This window comes from Nipponia nippon, unplaced genomic scaffold (assembly GCF_047370975.1).
Source record: "Nipponia nippon isolate SJK-2023a ecotype South Korea unplaced genomic scaffold, ASM4737097v1 scaffold_1, whole genome shotgun sequence".
Lineage (NCBI taxonomy): Eukaryota > Metazoa > Chordata > Aves > Pelecaniformes > Threskiornithidae > Nipponia > Nipponia nippon.
This window is the reverse complement of record NW_028262290.1, coordinates 97,702,167-97,721,091: the sequence shown is the minus strand read 5'-3', so window position 1 is coordinate 97,721,091 and position 18,925 is coordinate 97,702,167. Positions and strand designations below refer to the sequence as shown.

The 18,925-nt window shown below is 42.0% G+C and overlaps 1 long non-coding RNA gene across 1 annotated transcript in view; it reads right to left on the bottom strand.

The window, feature by feature from the left end:
• The window catches only part of LOC148057500 (uncharacterized), a 135,118-nt gene that overhangs the window by 45,652 nt on the left and 70,541 nt on the right, over positions 1–18,925 (bottom strand). The gene's annotated exons all lie outside the window — the stretch shown is intronic.

Genomic DNA, 18,925 nt, shown 5'->3' with positions numbered 1-18,925 from the left:
CACATCTTTTTTGAGAATCAGAAGTCCTCTTTAGAAGCAAGGACTGGATTCATTACCCCTTGTGATCTGCAGTCTCCTAGTTCCATATATACAGTTAATATAGAACTGAAATCGTAAGCCTTTCATATTTTCCATGGTATTGCTTAGTCTGTATGCTCATCCCTTAGTTACCGATTTTAAACAACTTCTCATTGCAATGAAGATTAAGTTAAATTCTCAAGTTACACCATAAAATCCTGCATGCTCAGAAAGCTATGGCTTTTCTTCATAATGAAATTTTTTTTCAAAATCTCTATTACTATAGGACATACTTCCCAAACACTAACTGAATTTTAGATGTTTTTTCTGATGACAACAAACCCCAAAGTTTAAAGGAGTCTGTTTTCCGTGAAACTGAAAGTTTGAACAAGTCTAAAATTTAAGATCATAAGTTACCACACTCATGGGAAAATTTCAGTGACCTTACTGAAAAGGAAATTTTGATTGTGTCTGCAGAGAAAAAGAGAGAGCCAGAAGTAATGAACAAAAACCAAGGAAAGTTTATAAACACACACACACAAAAAAAAAATCTGAAAATTTTAGTAGAGAGAGGAAAGGCTCATGATTTTTTAGTTTTTCATTGGCAAACTGCTACAAAATGAAAGATGAAGAAGTGTCTACAGGGAGATATTCTTTCATGGTTTTAGAAGTAATATTCTACACTGGTCCCAAAGACCCTTCAGGTCATGCTACAAAGCTTACCTATTTGCCCTGACTCGTAGGTGTTTAAGCGTCTCTGGTGAGAAGTAAGGGTAGTGGCATGGCTTGCTTTTACCTCTGGTTAAGTACTGTACGGTTTTATACAGAGCAGCAGTTCTTCCTATTTTCATCATTTCTTTAATTTAGTTACAAGACACCTGGACCCTCAGCTTCACCTCTATGCGCTCTATAAGTGAAAAAGGCACTTTACTTTCTCCTGGTATAATTTTCTGTATCACCAATAGTTTCTTCTAGCCTGCTGCAGACAGATAGTAGAGGCAGGAAGAAGTAAGAAGTCTAGATTACTCTGTTCTCTATAATGGTATTTCCTCAATTTTTTTATATTGATACTGCTGTTAAAATTTTGTTTCCAAAGCCACAGGTGAGCCTAGTAGCTACAAAGATGATGATGAAAATAGCACTTCGAAATGGTATCCATCTCTCCTGAACAGAATCCAGTCAGCCCCAAAAAATTGTACTTGAACTTTTGAATTTGAAATGTAACTTTAGTCAGCCTCCCAGAAAGCATAATTGAATTTGGGATTCACAAAGCAAAAAGGAAAAAGTGATACATTAATGTTCTAACCTCTGTCAATGTTTTAAATCTGAGAAGTGCTGCTCTTTTAAGCAAGACTAGTAGTTTTGGAAGCAATATAGGTAGACTGTACTTAAACTAAATTATGCATCATTCATATTCTGTTCATTCAGAAACTCAACGTAAATTTTGGAAAACTTCAGGGAAAAGAGAGCAGAAACGTGCTGAAGTATGCTTATGACGATCAGGTTTTGGAAGAGTGAAACTTATTACATACACACATTAGCCGCTTACTTTCATACACGCATGACAGCAAAGTCTGACTGGTTAGTGGTGGAAGCAAACTTCTGATGAGTATTTAAAGTGTGATAGAAGATAACTCAATATTTTTTTTTTCTAGGAATAACCTTATATCCTAACCATAGAAATGTGGGCTGTCCACAGCCAGGCACACATACAGCCCTCAAAATGCCATTCCCTTTCATGGTTGTAAACCAAAACAACAAATCATTTCAGTAAGATCATTTTCTGTTTTTTGCTTGTTCCTACAAATAAAGGCAGGAATGGGCCTATCCCATTTTCAAACAACAAAAAAATCATTTGGGGATTTAACAATAATTTTATTTGTATTAACCATGGCACAACATAAACATTTTCCTCAAAGCTGAAGCACAAACAGCTTACGCACATTTTCCATGTGTGGTTTTTTTTGTGTCTGTGAGCTGCTGAGACTGTTTTCATTAAAACAAAGAAAAAACCACTTCCCGTATGAATCAGAGTTTCATATTTAAACTGCAGGATTCCTCATTTAATGGTTTACTTGTTGATTGAATTAATATGGACGTTTAGCAAAAGGTAGACCAACTAGAAAAACGGAGTAAGGGGATAGGGAATACCATTACAGAACAGAAACAGGGAAAAGTGAGACTCAATCAGCTTAGTGCCAGAGCAGATATGACACGAGAACTTCTACTTTTTTGTAGTGGGCACCCTCTTGGAAAAATGACAGGATGGGTGGGAAACTGGGTGGTAAGGCTGGTGCCGCAGCACAAGCCACTTGCTGTAGCTGGGTCTCTGGGACCGAGAGAGTTCCCCATCAGGCGACACCAATAGACCTGTGGGACCCTCAAGAAAGACAGCAGGAGGGTACAGACAGCAGATCTGGCACCTGGACCATGGATTTGATGAGTTGAAGGGCTGAATGGCAGCTCTAGACTCCATCCCATCCCAAAGCTATAATGAGCTCAACACGACCTCACTTGTAGGCGTCCAACGTTTGCTGGACACCCAGGAGGTTAAGGCACTTTTGAAAATGAGACCATAGACAGATTTAGTAGATAATATTTTTCTTTGCCTTAGGTGTGGGCTTGGTACAATTGCTTTCTCTGAATGCTTCTCCCATTGCAATAGAAATTACCCTACTGACTCAAGTTTAATAGGATTTGAACTCACTGCTGTTTTCCGCCAAGAAAGCAGAATCTTTTAGCTTTCTGTGCACAGGAACAGAGCTGTTAAAATTAGCCACAAGCCGTATATTGCTCCCTGAATACAACAGAAAGGTACTGCACTTTACTGCACAAAGGAAATTAGTTAAAACCATTGAATCCACAAGTAACATTTAAACAGAGTGTTCTCTGGTTTGCCAAGACAACTGCTACACACACAAATACTAAAATGTGTACATTTGGGTTTTGTTTGATCAATTGAGAACCACTGCAGAGTCACAGCAGATAGAACTGTTACTTACTTCAGCATCTTATAACCAGTGTTGAGATGCTTTTTAAGCCGCAGGGCACAGAGCACACAGAAACCCAGATCGCTTTTTCTGTGCCTCTGACTGCTTCTGCTTTTGATGGTAGCATAACCATTTCTGCTGTTAGTACCTCAGTTAATACCTGTAACATTTCTGAGGCCAGTGGAGGAGCTGAGGGTTTTCCACCAACTCAGATTTTACCGTTTCCTACAGCGTGGCAGGCTCTAGCAATTGTTGTAAAACGACAAGCAGGTAGAGAAGAACACGCTCTCAGGGCTCTTACTCCGCTGGATTCTGTTCAAACTAAACGTGAGACACGGCTGCAGAATCAGGCCCTACTGCATGCCAGAGAGGTTGCTTCTGCTTCCCATTCCTAGGCCAGCAGAGGGGCCTGAGCGAGCATCCGAGTGTCTCACCATACTGGGGATTGGGGACTGACCCCATGAAACTGGGGCTGTGCGGCGAGGAGGATGTCTCCTATCTCTGTGTGCTGGTTCAACTCGCTAACATGGCAGAAAAATAAGCCCAGCTAAAAAGAAGAGGTTGGAAAGGTGGCGAGGGCTGGAGCTCACAGAAAGGAAGCACGGTGCAGCCAGGGTGGGGGCAATGGAAAGCAGCAGAGGTAAATAAAGCAGGGAGCAGGGACTTCCCACTGTAGACAGTGCACTGTTAAGATCGGCTCCAATGCTTCCAAAACTGTAGCACTGGTACGTGCAAAGTCCTAGGTTTTCTCTCTCTCAAACAGAAAGCAGTATATATTTTAAAAATACAAAATTATTTAGAGCCATGAGCAGACGCAGCATTCATTTAGACCAATAAGTGTTTTTTGTCTTCTCTACAGAAAAATAGCTCCGTGAGCAGCAGATCCCACGAGCGCCTGGATCTCGGGGTTTCCTTCCACCGTAGACACTCTGATGTCTGATAGGCACAGAGTTCTGGATCCTGCAAGCCTGGAAACCTTCTCACTTCTCCCCAGCCACCTGCTTTCGAAAACTTCACAGACACTTAATACATCCCAGGCCACTGTCAAAATTTGGTTGAAACAGACCATGAGTTCATAAAAGATTGGTTGCATCGTGTGGAAGGAGAAATTAATAATTGAGACAGTCTGTCCTAACGCATGACGACTTTTTTCATTAGGAAGCATGCCTAACAGAAAGGGATAAACATGTTCCTGCTCTATTAACAACCACTTACAGGCCAACTTTTCCTCCTGGCTATACAGCTGTAAGCCCAGAATAACGCTGATTCACCAGCTAACTTCAGTGACAGTGGAGGATAACCCAAAGTCCCTAACTGGGCTGACATATAGACACCGCCTAACTACCGCAGTTCTCTACCTAGCAGGTAACAATGCATGTTGATGAGAAATGATGGGGGCAGCACACATTAAATCTTTGAACAACTCCTCACTTGTGTTTGGCAAATTAAAACATCTGAAATAGCAGGCTAGAATTCAGAGTACTGTATGGCATATTCTAATTTTCCCTTTTTAGTAGCACACAAGAAATAAAAATATTTAAACATGTTCTGGAAAAAACTGTACTCCATTGCCTGAGGTACAGTATTTTCATAGGACATTGCTAATCCAACAAACACCACAAAATAAACAAAGCAAAATGAGCTTCCTTTGTTACTGACTACTGCTACATTATCACAAGAGAATTCTAAATTTGGGTTCATTTTTTTCTATCATTGTTTTATGCCTACTTTTGTATTCTATTGGATTAGGACAGATTAATTTGTTTTAGTTTTCTTTCTAGTCCCTTTTCATGTCCTGGCTCAGTAACAAGGCTCCATTTTTTAAAAAAAGAACAAAGTCTCAACATCTTCCATAAATTTTCCATTCATGCTACAGTTGCTTAAAAAAAAAATCTTAACAACTTTAATATTTGGACTTAGACTAGCTGGCAAAGCAAATTTCTCAGTAAGTGACAACACTTCTTCAGATAGTTGTCTTCAGCCCATGTTTTAACACTTTATACCACTTCACTGCTTCAAGCCCCAGATCATTTATTCTAGCTAGCTAGCTGAATTTTTGCTCTTACCCCATCACCGACTGCTCTGACAGGAAAACCTCTGCTATTGCCAATGGAAGAACAAGATGCAACTTCATGTTTAAAGAAAAAAGCCTTACGGGCCTCCCCTCACCCATCAGACTGCATCTCCACTTGCCCTGAAGCCACCTTGCTGGTCAGGGCAGCGTTGACGTGTCCCATGGAAAGCAGGGAAGCCAGCCCCAGACACGCAGCCTCTCCTGCCTTTGAACTAGGGGAACCTCGTGCTGTTGCCACCCCAGCAGGTACCCTCTGCGAGGCAGGGCTCGGCTGCTGGGGCAAACCAGCACCCTCTCCCTGTCTCACTCAAGGGCTGCTACAAGAACAGACACCCCACACCCCCCAGCTAGCCTGCCCACCTTCTGTCCTTCATCAGGTGGATTGCTGCCCTTTCATTTTACCAGCTGGAAGCCAGCAGGTAAGTCGCAGGAGGCAGTTAAGACCTGTTCCCTCAAAGGTCCCAGTCTGCGTGATCCCAGTCCTAGACTGGGCTGTACTGGGCATAGTGAGGAAAGCAGAAAGGGGAAAATGGCAGAAATTCCCGGCCTAAGGAAGACAGGGATCAGCCCCCTCCATATAGTCTCAGGCAATCCATCTGTCCTACATCCTAGCTGCAGACTAGAGAAAAGACAACTGTTTTTATCTGCTGTTTCAATCACAAACTCTTTCAACGGTCAGCGTGTCTTTGCGCAAGACCTGGCACGATGGGGCCACGCTATTGTTTGGAGTCTCCCAGTCCTACCCTCATACGGACAACGACAACAATTAGAAACAAAGGTATTCTTATGCTGGATCACTTCAAAACCTATTGCACTGAATGCAAGCGTTCTCTCCTCAGCTTCATTTTCTGCAGCATACGCAGCAGTACACTTTTACCCATGGTAATTGACATTTGCACCAGCCCAGCTCCAATGAAGATCAATCTGATTCCTTCCTAGTAACAACAGAGAGTCATCCTGGATGACAGATTTTAGCTGCTAACTTAATTGATCATACTGGTAGAGATTTGGGGAAGTATTACTCTAGCATAGCAACACAAATCAAATCGGACAAGCAGACCCAGAGAAAGGTGAGTGACTTTCCCAGAAATGTAGTTTTATAATATTCAAGGGTTGTGAATGTTATTTTGATACAGGGCAAGAAAAGAAAATTGTAAAAATGATCCAGTCAGTCTAGAAAACACAACAGGCAGGTCCTGTTGCCATTCCTTAAACTCATTACCTCCTTTCCTCAGGAAGAGTAACACTGAAAACCCCTCAGGCTCTAGGGCAGTAATGGCAGCAGTTACCCAGCATTTTGTTCCTGGATCGCTGTCAACCTTCTGAATGCACTCTGGGCTACCACACCACCTTGTAATGCCAACCTCATAAGGCAGCACGGCTTTGCAGGCCACTAGTGATCTGTGGAGCATAGCTGGGAATCACTGCTCCTGATAACGTGACTTCACAAATCTCGAGTGGACTAACGACAGAGCTGCCTACATCCAAGGTCAAGTTGTTCTGCTGGCTACAATTTTGCATTTGACTTCTAAAGCTGGGGCAAGTGGAACGGTGACAAACGCAGTACCTCTTCAGTTAGAGGTCACTTAAATATCAAGCCGCTAACTTCTGCTGTAACTCCTGGGATTTGCCTCAGCGGTTGAGTCCAGACTGCCCTGCTTCAGCAGCAGCAGCCTCGAGGAAAGCATCAAGCCTTATCCTAAGCCTCCTCCTGGAGTCAGATTGCACAGTAACAAGGAATTCCTGGCACTGCAGTACAGTAAACAGTTCTCCCATGTCCAGGATATAACACCAGAACAGATGATAATAAATAAGCCACTTCAACAGGGCTGTGAAAAATGATCCGTGACATATCTGCAGTGAAGCAAATGTCATCTCGGAACAGGCTTGTCTGGATGCCTACAGGAGAGCACACCAACCGTCTGGCTCAAATTCGCAGCCCACTACTAGTACGGCGCTGTGAGCATATTGGTGACTGACTAATTCTGCACAGCGGTTCTCTACCTACTGAGCGCTCTTTCGAGCTATTAGCGTCATAGCATATCAAACGGTCTGTCACAAACCTGTTTATCACCCCTTTCCCAAATTCAGGCAGGTATCCAGCAGCAACTATTCAGTATGGATATATGCACATGTAAGTGTTAGCTCTCTGGTAGGCTGGACCACTGCATCTAATTCAGGGCAGAATTACAGCCCTCATGTATTTTGAAATCAGTACAGTCACGTGGAAGAAGTGCAGCTCCTTACTTTAAAAGCCTCTCTTCACGTCCACTTGAAGAGCTATTCACAAAAGCTAACTTCAGCCTGGCGAGACTACATTTCTTTCTACAGTCAGTGGAGAAGCGACTCCAATGGAGAACAAGGTGATGCAGAACAGAAGCCTAATTTAACTATTCCTGTGGCCCTCTCTCTCTATTCACTGCTGTCTAGGGAGCCTTTGCAGATACCCCCTCTCCTTTTATGCTGCCAACTCCTAAGACTTTATTATGAATCTCATAGCATTTGATGTTTCTCTTGAAGGCCCTTTTTCTGAAGTCATTTAGTTTTATAGTAATCTTGGCTTTTGCTAAATACATATATATGTGTATATATATATATGCTTTGCTGTGGTGGAGAAAATTTTAAAGCGTGAAGTCCAGAGATTAAAAAGAGGGGAGGGGGACGACAAAATAAAAAGTAAACCAGAAATTACCACAGCTTTTTTTTTTAAAGCCAAACTCATGACATTTCAGAGCTTGACACTAGCAAAACTCAACTCTGTCTTATTGCAAGAGTCTAAGAAGTCATTTGAAGTTTGCAAAAAATACCTACATTTGCCTTGTGTCTTGCTCCCAGGGTTTTTTTAATAATATGTTCGATGTTTGGTTTTCTCAAATTCCCACATATATTAGAATTCCATTCTATTTGTCATTTTAAGACAAAATTAGCTTTTTACAGTAGATTGGAGAAAAGTTTGCCTCTTTTTAAAATCAGCACACAAGAACTGTAGTAAGTTCTCCTAAAACATCAGGAGCATCGCTTATGACCAATAGTCACAGTTGCTTTCAATAAAAAGGACTTCTAAAAGGTGTATTATAAAAATCTGTTAATCCTCAAAAAACTTCAAATAAAACGACCATGTCAGAAGTGATTTCAATATCTTTAAGATCATGTCTAAAAGTCTGGATGTTTTTCAGAGAGAAAAGCAGTCTTAAGTACCTGCTGCCATTGGTAGCTGATGATTTTCCCAGAATGAAGTCAATGCTTTAGGTCAGTTCCTCTTCTTTCTCTGGGTAATTTTGGTGGAGTTCCTCTTGTATTATGGTTATGACCATCAGATGAAAATAGGGGAACTGTTCCAACAATTTAGAATAACCCACTTTTCCAAAGGAACTGATGACACAATACCTGAAACACCAAATTTGAGGTGATAGGGACTTGATCTTATTTGACTGTTAGATCTCTTTAAACTGCCTCAGACCAGATTTTTAAAAATTAAGGCACAACTAGTTAATCCCCACGTCCTCTGATAAGAATGAATTAATGGAATTTGTGTTTAATTACTGGAAGAAACTTCACAAGGGGATCCCCCATACTACACACTGGCATTCAACCAATAGCAATAACTTGCACAGCACCTGGACAGGTCTCCAGCTCCTGATCTGCAGACAAGGAATCAGCACCGCAGGGAATGCCGTATCTTGCCCAAACCTATGCAGCAGGCTGGGAGCAGGCAAGTCCTAGACTCTCTCAACTACAATCACCGCTTTGTTTGATAGAGCTCCAGGTTACAACTTCAAGAGTTTTCTGATTTTCTGTATCATTAGAGGAGGGGAACAAAAAACGATGATCAGTGCATATAGGAGTCAATGATTTGCTCTCCTGGCCCTATGAGCCATGTATCTTAACTGTCATACAAAGGGCCACAAGACATGGACTACAGGGTGTAGAGGAGATGAGAAGAGGATATAGCAGCAGCTCTCTTCTGCGCTGTCTTCTTTACATATAACTTCTCTAGTATTTTGAGAAATAAAAAGAACTATCCATTTTATTTAACATCCTCTGTGGACCATAGGAGCCTATTCCACATACCAGTGGGTATCTCTATTAGGAAATTACTCAATGTACATTCAGTCTACTTTTTCTTACATTAAGCTATTGAACTTTCTCTTAGCCCCAACCTCTGGTCCATATTAAACAGAGCTTTTTGGTTTTGGCACTAAAATCTGAGGACGATTAGCAGAGCATTGATTTAATCAACTTATAGCTATTCAAGATGTACACAGGGACATTTTGTTTTCTATTCCTCTTTCTAGACTTATTGTTATGGTGAAGAGCATTCTTTATTTACCCTTGAAAGGAGGACGAAGAGTCTCCCTAAGGGAAGAAAGAACTTCCTAATACAAAAATAAACTACTAGAGAATACAGGCCTGGCCCATTTATACAGAAATAACAGACATGGCATCTAAGAAACAGCAGGAAAATGCTTTTTCCTTGGTAAGTAAAGGTCACGAACAGTGGAGTCTACTACTCCATTCCAAGGGGAAAACAGGGGAAGCTTATACCTCCGCTCAAGTCCCCAAACATATCTATCCTTTGATCTTACTGTACTACTTGAACCCTACTGTAATCTGCTTGTGACACATAACAGTGTCCTTAAGCACAGGTGCATGCACTTATACAAACTCAGTAGCAAGACCTTCTTGACTGACATGTAATTAGTTTATCCATATCCCATAACCTAAATTGGTATTCTTCATACCACTGATTAATATATAAGTCACAGAGGGAGAAAGAGAGGGAGGTCAGAAATAATCGGTAAATACTTGGTCTACTTATCCAGGGAACTCTGGGCTGCCACATCTGTAGGATTACCTATATCCAAGCTGAAGATGCCAGAAAGGTTAAATATGCATACACCATGTCAGACAGCCCTACTATGAAAGAAAACACGGTAGCTCCATGTTTCAAGACCAGGCTATAATCCCAGTGGGGAAGTCCCCCAAATGGACAGAGTCACTTAAGTAGCTGGCTGCAAGGGTGGGACTTGGTTCAAGATTAAGGCACTTAATGTGCAGTAAGTGTCTGAATTCCTATTACAGCCAAGGGAAACCTGCTCAATATAGCCCATGAAGTCTACAGAACCATTCTGCTGGTATCTGAGAGGTGTCTACTCCAAGGTAAACTAAATAATTTGGTTTCATTAACTGCATTGTTTTAATTTCCATTGACTACAATGGGAATTGAATGGGAATGATTTTGATTCCATGAATTTATACATAAGTATCTACAGTTACACTATGTCTCTAGAAACCTGATTTGGGGGTTTTAATCCAGGGCCAATTTCAGCTCCAAATGGCAGGAGGAACCCTGCATGGGAGACGACTTGCGGAGCCAAAGGCTGTGTTAGGATGATGAGACTGGTAACATTTGGATGCACACAGTGAACAAAGCCTCTGGGCTCACCGGTGAATGACACACCACAGATGGAGTGGGTACACCCACTCCAAGAGGAGTAAATGTTGGAAGCTGCTCACTGTTGGATTGGACCTTCCAGAAGACTCTGGTAAAGACACACAGACACGAGTGACTATTTAAAGCAGGGTTCTGTAACATTTCCTTAATTGCTGTGTTTGACCGTGCTGACTTACAGACTGACAGGTCAGAAAAAGTACCAACCCTTCAGGTGAATGTGGTTGTGGGAACATGACACTTGGTACTCAGGTCCGGTGAACTGCTGGAGGCAGCCTTGAGGACAATAATCGCTTGTACCTTCACAAAAATACACCTCAAAAGGGTATCCCCTGAGAGAGGGCTCGGCGGTAGAGCAGCACAACAATACGTATGGGCCTGCGACGTGTGAACACACACCAGCTCTGCACCTTGCTCACTGCTGCAGCTAGGCCTCCTGCTCTGTGACAGTAACAGTGGTCCTGACCAGAGGTCCCAGCTGCCCAATTCTAGCAGAGCGCTACCCACAGCTGCAGTCCCACTGAAGCACCAGGACCAATATGTAAAGCATCAGTTCTCCGAGCAACCCAGTGACAACTAGACCTAGAAACATACAGAAAAAGAGCAGATGTATTTGAATTAACTGGTTCCTCCTATTCCTTTCCTTGCCAATCCCCTTCTTACACGAGAACATGTCATCAGCCTGATAATTACAACACCCACATCCCTATTACCATAAGAAAAAAAGCAAGGTGGATGCCCTTTACGTGCCCTCCTGAAGCCCTCTGCACGTTTCCTGCTGCTCCCCTAGCCACAACCAGCCAGAGTTAACCTGTCTCCTCACCTGACGACTCTGCGACAGCCGTCCACAGACACCGCCTGCAAAAGCCTTTTCCCCGCAACACGGCAGAGCCAGCCTGCAACAGTTCTATTCATAGAGCGAGAGAGAAAAATCTTCTCAGGATTGGAGGCTCCTAGGTGAGCAGCTACAGTAACTGATCCAAATGTTCCCCTTGTATTACATGATCAGTGAGAATGCGTGTTTTCATTTGCATTTTCACCCTTTGGTTTTCTGCATTCGGTAAATACTGGCAAAGTAAATGTTAAGATGTCAGCTCTCTTTTCTAGGAAGTGATTGACAGTCCCTAAGTGCTCTGGGCTTTTTATAACCAATGTGACTGACAGCTTTTAAGTGGAACCAGTTCGTGCAAGTTTCAAACCTTAGTTGTCTGCAGGAATAACGTGGAATATTGGCTTTTCTTGTATCTATCTAATGGTATTTCCTCCTGCGTCGGCAGCTGCTCTAAACCCTCAGTTGTTAAAAGAAGAAAAAAAAAAAAAAGTCTGTGTTCTCTGCTCTGCACATTTCTAAAGCTCTCAGTCTAACAAAAGGCAAAGTAAACCAGTGCCTGTATTTTAAGTTCTTGCATTTCAGAGCAGTACAGCAGCAAATAACTCATTTCTCTTCATATCAGGCTTAGCTAAAATATGATGGTGTCTTGTACAGCAACACTTCTACTTAATCATTTTCAAGCATTCTGCACCGAAAACACTTTCAAGAAATTCAACAGTAGCATTACCCCATCAACGCACCCAATCAAAGCAGTTAGCAACCATGCTACTGAGTCCAGTATACCTCTTGCCCTGCCCCTCTAATAATTAAGGCAAACAGGTACACTAAGTCTTATGTATAAGATTTAAGGTAAATACCAGAAGTGTACATGCTACTTCACAAATAAATGTGACAAAATTAGCATCTTGTACAGTTCTGCATTTCAAGTCCAAGCATAGGTGAAAGACAAAATAGTGCATTAACAATTGTTCATTTAGATTGCACCTATATTACTTCGCAACAGAAAAGTCATTTAAGTGCTGTTGGTAAGCACATTTCAACTGTGAGACAGTAACTTGTAAAATGTTGCTGGCCATTCTTCCCAGCAAAGGGACTGAGGGATCTAACAGCGCTCCTTTACTGAAAAAGTTTCCCAGAAGGATTTGAAGTAGAGGTACTGGAAGGGCAACCTGGTTATCAAAACTAGCAGGTATATCCTTCATTTCATGTATACTTCTACACTGAAGGACTTTAATTTTGTATTTCTTCCATGCTGTGTAACTCTGGAAATGGTTTCAGTGTGAGCCAGTCAAAACACGTCTTGTGCTTTCCAAATAAAGCAGGAGGACAGAGGCTCCACATAAAGCTGGGCTACTCAAAGAAAAAGTGCCCATTTCCCAAAGAAAAAACGCCCATTTCCCAAAGAAAAATCAAAGAGCAAGGTCCCTTTGTACTTGGCCACCTTGGCAAAGATCAGGTGAAGGCGCACTCCTTTGACTCTTCCATTTCCCAACCCTGGCTCAGCACCACTAACACCCATCCTCCAAGAGAAAACGTCCAGGTGCTGCCCACCAGCAGGGAAGACGCAGGCTGAGCCGCCCGGCCACGAGCCAGCAAGACAGACTCAGACTTTGCTTCAAAGCCGTGCCCGTCCTCAGTGCATTTCTCCCCCGGGTGACACAGCCCTGTGCCTCAAGTGAATGATACAGGATATATAGCACGGTAGAGAGACTTGCTCTTCAGTTCCCTCAAGATTTCTCTTTGCTGAGCCACACCTCAGCCTAGAAATAACCTTGGGTGCTCAAGAAAGTGAAGCTGCAGAGTCAGTGAAAACGGTTAGTGGGACACTATTTAGGTTTTACAATGCCATCAACATGAAGAGATTACTGAGTAATTGTTAGGATGCACAACAGACCTTTCCAAACCTGTAAATAATGCATTCCTCTTAGTGGAGAGCCCTGGGGTTTCCTGTGAAAGAGAAGCCAGTTGTATATTAAGTGATATTCCACATCACTTTCTTGGATATAGTGCAAGATTTTTATAGTTGCCTTTTCTTGTTCAGTTACATGACTTCAATGCCTTTTTTTTTTTTTTTAAAGGAATGTAAGTGACCATCATCTGTTAACTGTACAACATAATCAACCTCAGAGAGTAATACAATTTCCTCTTCTTTTCAGCTTCTCATTTTTCTCAACTTTAATGCAGCTGTGTAAGATTTTCCCCTCTCCAGAAGGCAGGCAATAATCAGGTTAGGTTGGTATCTTTATGACACTGACCTTAAAGTTCACTTAATTTTTTTCTCCCATCCTCCCCAACCCCCAGCCTTTAAGTCCTTTCCAATTCATTTTTTACTGTTGAATGTTTGAAACTGGACACAGACAAATCATTTTACCTCAAAATTTATCAATGTGAAAAATAAACAAATCGCTGCCCAACAAATGTAGAAAGTTACTTTAATCTTTAGTATCAACTGTGTCCATTCATTTTCTTTCTTTTTATAAAGAACTAATTTCATCTTGAAAAAGAGTAGAAAAGGACCAGAATAGTAGTTTTGTTTCCTATAAAAAAAAAAAATAAGTGAACTCACTTAATCCTGCTAAGATAAATACTTTTCCAAGTTTTGGACATCAGTGCTTTATTTATACTGTATTTAGGTACTATAAACAGTTAAAAAATTTTGGATTTCCTCCGAGTAATTGATTTGAACACGTGCAGCAACATTGATTAATCTAAGCCACATTATTACTTGGAAATGTTCTCTTTTTATCTATGTCTTTAAGGCTGCAAATTATACCCCAAACAGAGCTAGTGAAAGCTCTACAGAACTACGAGTTGCTTTCTCAGTTTTTCAAAACCTGATGCTCCCCACAAACAAGTGGCAGTAAAAAGAGGAAGAAATATATCTGCAGTTGAGTGGTTTTAAAAACAAACAAAAAAACCCAGATGATTTTCCCATGGATAGCAGTGTTTCAGGTATCTACACCAAGTAACCTGAATTTAGGATACTTTCAGTTTAAGTTCCTTCCTCCTCAAACCATTTGCTTCAGCACTAATATGCACCACTTAATTTTTAGAGGCTAGAAAACCAGACTTAGGTTCTGACAGTATGCATTTGCTAAAATAACATATTAATATATTTTACTTGCTATATTAGCAAAGGTTTAGCTTGAGATGATTTATTACAGAACATTCCACTTGGCATCTGCTACACACATGGGATACTGCCAAGGTTAGCTACGCAGGAGTTTTCCCTGACGCCAGCCTCTGTTCCAGAAGAGTATTATTGAGATGGGGAATGTACGCTTTGTAATCATCACAACGCAATCAGCAAATAAGCAGCTCTTCTGAGATTACTTCGTTATTCCCCCCAGTACAATTCTCAAAGAAGCCCTAGGAAATATATCATGCAAAAAAGAAGAGATAAAGATAGTTCTAGATTTTCACAGAATTCTTCAACTTACCGTAGTGGAACCGCAGTTACAGGAAAGTCAGTGAGTAGGTCAGTAGCAGAACATGAATTCCTGAGTCATGAGATGGGAGAAGGTGATGCTTTTCAAGTTCAGCGATGCTGGTTTCTAAAGTTGGGACTTTCACTTGGTCATTAGCATATAATGAAGCAGCACAACAAGGTTCTAGCTAATGCACTCAGTAAGAGGATAGCATCCAAAGAAACGTGGTATATATAAACACGGAGTAAAGAAATTTGTCCCTGTTTTGTGGTGTGGCCATGCATAAGGATGGTTCCTTATACCCCAAAGTATGTGACTTTGGAGGAATGTAGGTTTATATAGCGGATATCTGTCAGGTTGCCTGTATTCTGGATAGAGCATGTTACCATTTAGTTTTGTTCTGGTTTTTAATGATGGAATTCCTTTCATTCTTCAAATCGGGCTTTATCTGGTGCGATAAAGCAGGCAGAATAGACCAGTTTCCATACAGGCTGGAGACAAAGCTTCTTTCCCATCTTATTGTTAAGTTTCCTGCATGAAGATCTGTTGACTGCCATTTGGTATTGTTCATAGACAGTGATATTTCTGCACGATAGTGGGGTTACACCGAGGGTCTGTGTCCTCCGACTCAGTGAGGGATACGTTGGTAGGACTGGAATGAGTTGGCCTATTCTGAACTGCTCGGGCACCGCAGGATTACATGAAGAATGTCTGCAGTGAGTCAGATGTTGTGCTTGCAGAGGAAGTTGGGACTAACCTGTCTTCAGCAAATGCCTGGTGATGTGTTTAAGGTGCAGCAGGGATTAGGGAAAGTAATCTTATGTCAATAGGCGATGATCCGGAAAGTTCAGTAATGGACACTGGTAATTTACAACCTTAACAGGAAAGATGTTTCTTTTGCAGCCAGCTATATTATGTAAAAGAGAGAGAACATGTATATATAATTCAAGAAGGTATTAGAAAGCTAGGATTTCAAACCACTGTTTTTTAAAGTGTTCCTGCTTCCCTATTCTCTTCTGTTTTACATATCCCAGATCTGTCATATCCGTAAAAAAAAAGGAAATAAGCGTAAAAAATTCCTATCCTTTGGGAAAAACTGAGTTAGCGTAATGTAATATTCTCTAGCTAGCCATCAACAGCTATAACAACTGCTTAGCTGTAACAGCTTCCTGATTGACTTTGAGGGACTCTTTCTTGAGCTGACATATTCTAATGACGATACCTACACTCAGGGCCTCTAGAACCTAGTTTTTAAGTGGTAGATAACTTAAGCTCTGTTGCGTTTTGACAGGTCTATGAATTATATACAATTAAACCCCAGTAACTGAATGCAGTGATTAATACAAGTCCAAGCTGTCCCTGTAGAGTTACATTTTCTTTACAATGCATCTGCATTGAAGACCAAGGGCTTTTCTAAAAGAAAATTCCTGGGCAGCCCTCAATCCCCTGCTGATACGAACGAGACCCAGTACACACCTCTGAACTATATCCCAAGGAGGCCTGCAAAAGTCCCAGAAGTTATCACTGCATCTGGTAACACTCAGCTCACATCTTCAAATTTGCATTCAAAGCTATAAATGCTATAAACAACCTTTTATTAATTTATCTTGTTGCTCGAGCTATGGTGGTTGATCTAAGAACATGGAAAAAAACGCCCGTTTTGTTAGTAGGATCTGTATTGCCAGAAACTAGCTTACGCTTTCCAGGTACCCAAGCTGGTCTAGTAGAAGACATGAGAACCAAAATCTGCTGATTTCTAACAGAAAATGAATGATAGGTGCAAAGGAGGCGGCACGTTTAAGCAGAACACCAAAGCAGAGGGATAAGAACAGAGCCAGCAGGGTAGGACAAAGTTAACAAACCCCATCTAGGGCTGCAAGAAGAGAATCGCCCGCTGTTCTGGATTAGCAGGAAGACCACAGTCTCACTAGGCAAAAGGCTAAGGAAAGTTTGGGTCAGAACGACTGTGGAGAATTAAGTAACAGAAAATGGCTCCGTGGCCCGAATACAGAAAGGAAGAAACACTAACTGAAAATGCCTCCTTTGGTTAGACAGACCAACTTATCTTTAGAAACCAAGCTAAGGAAGCATTTTGGTCTCAGCTTAACACTGTCCCTGTGGGTAGCCCCATTTGTTTATTTTGCCTTGAACATCCTCTTTGCACAAATCAGTCATCTGGCCTTCAAGCTCTCGGGTGCTGTCCTCTCTTCAACCATGGCTTGCCGGCTCCATCACAAATCTCCAGGCCTATTACATTTCAGCCTGCTTGTCATAAAGCCTAACAAGCTATTTCAATAGCTTCCTCACACCCGAGAGTTACTGAGCTTCTAGTGCTTCTTCACCCTTACTTAAAAGAGACTGTTATTGGAAAACCTAATACATTCAATATGACAGGGACGGGTTTACAAATCTACTTGTCTGGTTTCTATTGACATTTAAAAACAATGTTAGTGACAAAAACACAATTATTCCTAAATGATGGAAACAAGGAGCCAGGCGTACTGAATGAACTCTTTTTGAACCTCTATTCATTTCACTTCAGATTTTGGCAGAGGGTTTTGCTGGTTTCTATTTTATCCTAACCAGTTTATCCATGTTCCAAACTTTATATGTTCTGTGGCTGTAAAGCTTTCCTGTGGAATTCGCCCGTCGCCACAGAACTGTGCTGGAGAAACCTAGCATGCCTCTGAAAAATGAGAGAATTTTCTCGCGCTCCCATGTACAGATAAAGTTGCGAACACGCACCGAGCATATGCTGACACAGCTCGCTCTCCATCATTTTTCAGGCTGCCTTAAACTGCAATTCTGAAAGGTGTGAACTACCTCATCTATCTCAGTCGGGGCTGGAAGGATTCCCCTCTTCCAGGCTGTAGAATCTGCTGATTTGTACTGTGCCACGGAAATTCAGCATTTTTGCTGCCGATTTCCCTGTTTTATTGCGGTCTAATACTTTGTTTCCTTTCTCCCAGCTCTGCTAGAACTCATCTATCCAGCTGCCTCTTCCTCTCCAATTGCAGCGGGCACAGACTGAAATACAGGACTCTATTTAAACGCAAGAGAAAACTTTTACCGTGAGGGCGATCAGACACTGGCAGAGGTTGCCCAGAGAGGGTGCGGAGCCTCCATCCTTGCGGACACTCAGAACACCGCTAGACAAGGTCCTGGGCAGCCTGCTCAAGTAACCCCTCCTTTGAGCAGTGGGCGCAGACTCAACGATTTCCAGCGGTCTCTTCCCACCTCAGCCCTTCTGTGACTGTGTTAATTGCTCCACAGAGGGAGACGTTTGCTGTACTGTAGCATTTGTTCTTCCCGCACCATTCCACAGACCCCCTCCAGCAACCACCTAGGGACCTAGTTAGCACACACAGGTCAGGCCCACAGGCGTCAGCTTATCAATCGATACACTGCCCTGCTGCAGCTGGGAAATAATACAGCAGCAAAGCCCTATGAAGCCATGGAAAAAAAAAGAAAAAAAATTCCTGTCTATATGGAAGGATGCCAAGAGTTTAATCAGCCCTATCTGGGTAGGAGTCAGAGAGCTGCCTTGATGAATACCTGCCATCTCTACAGCCTGAAAGAGTTCACAGAGAGGAAGAAAGCTAAAGGAACAAAGATGAGTTTTGCTGCAGAAAGATTAGAGGAGGCTCACAGATGTGGGAGCAGTGATGTGTTGGCAAGGAATCTATGGGTCAGGGAGCTGTGTTCGTGTCATACTATCACCTCCACAAACACCTGTCTTGACTGGATTCATTTCTAGTTCTTTGTACCTCTCAGTAAGGCAAGACAATACCGAGACTTGAGTAACAACAACATTAAGGCACCTCGTTGCCCACTTTTAACTCCACACCACCTGCTTGCGATCCATTTGTTCTACCACAGTTATGTTTTGCCTTAAACTCAGGTGGGATTTGTGTTGGACAGATTTAGCCATCTCAGATTTAGAAGCTTAGTATCAGCTACTCATCTAGACTCCCCTTACAGCAAATTGAAAGCAGCAGACATCTCATAAGAACAAGACTTCACTTTCCAGGATAAGTATCTGAGACAGGTGGGAAAAAAATACAGTTCCAGAGAGGGTTGTTCTCCACTGATATTACAGGAAACCTAGATGCACAACCAGGCACTAAAAAT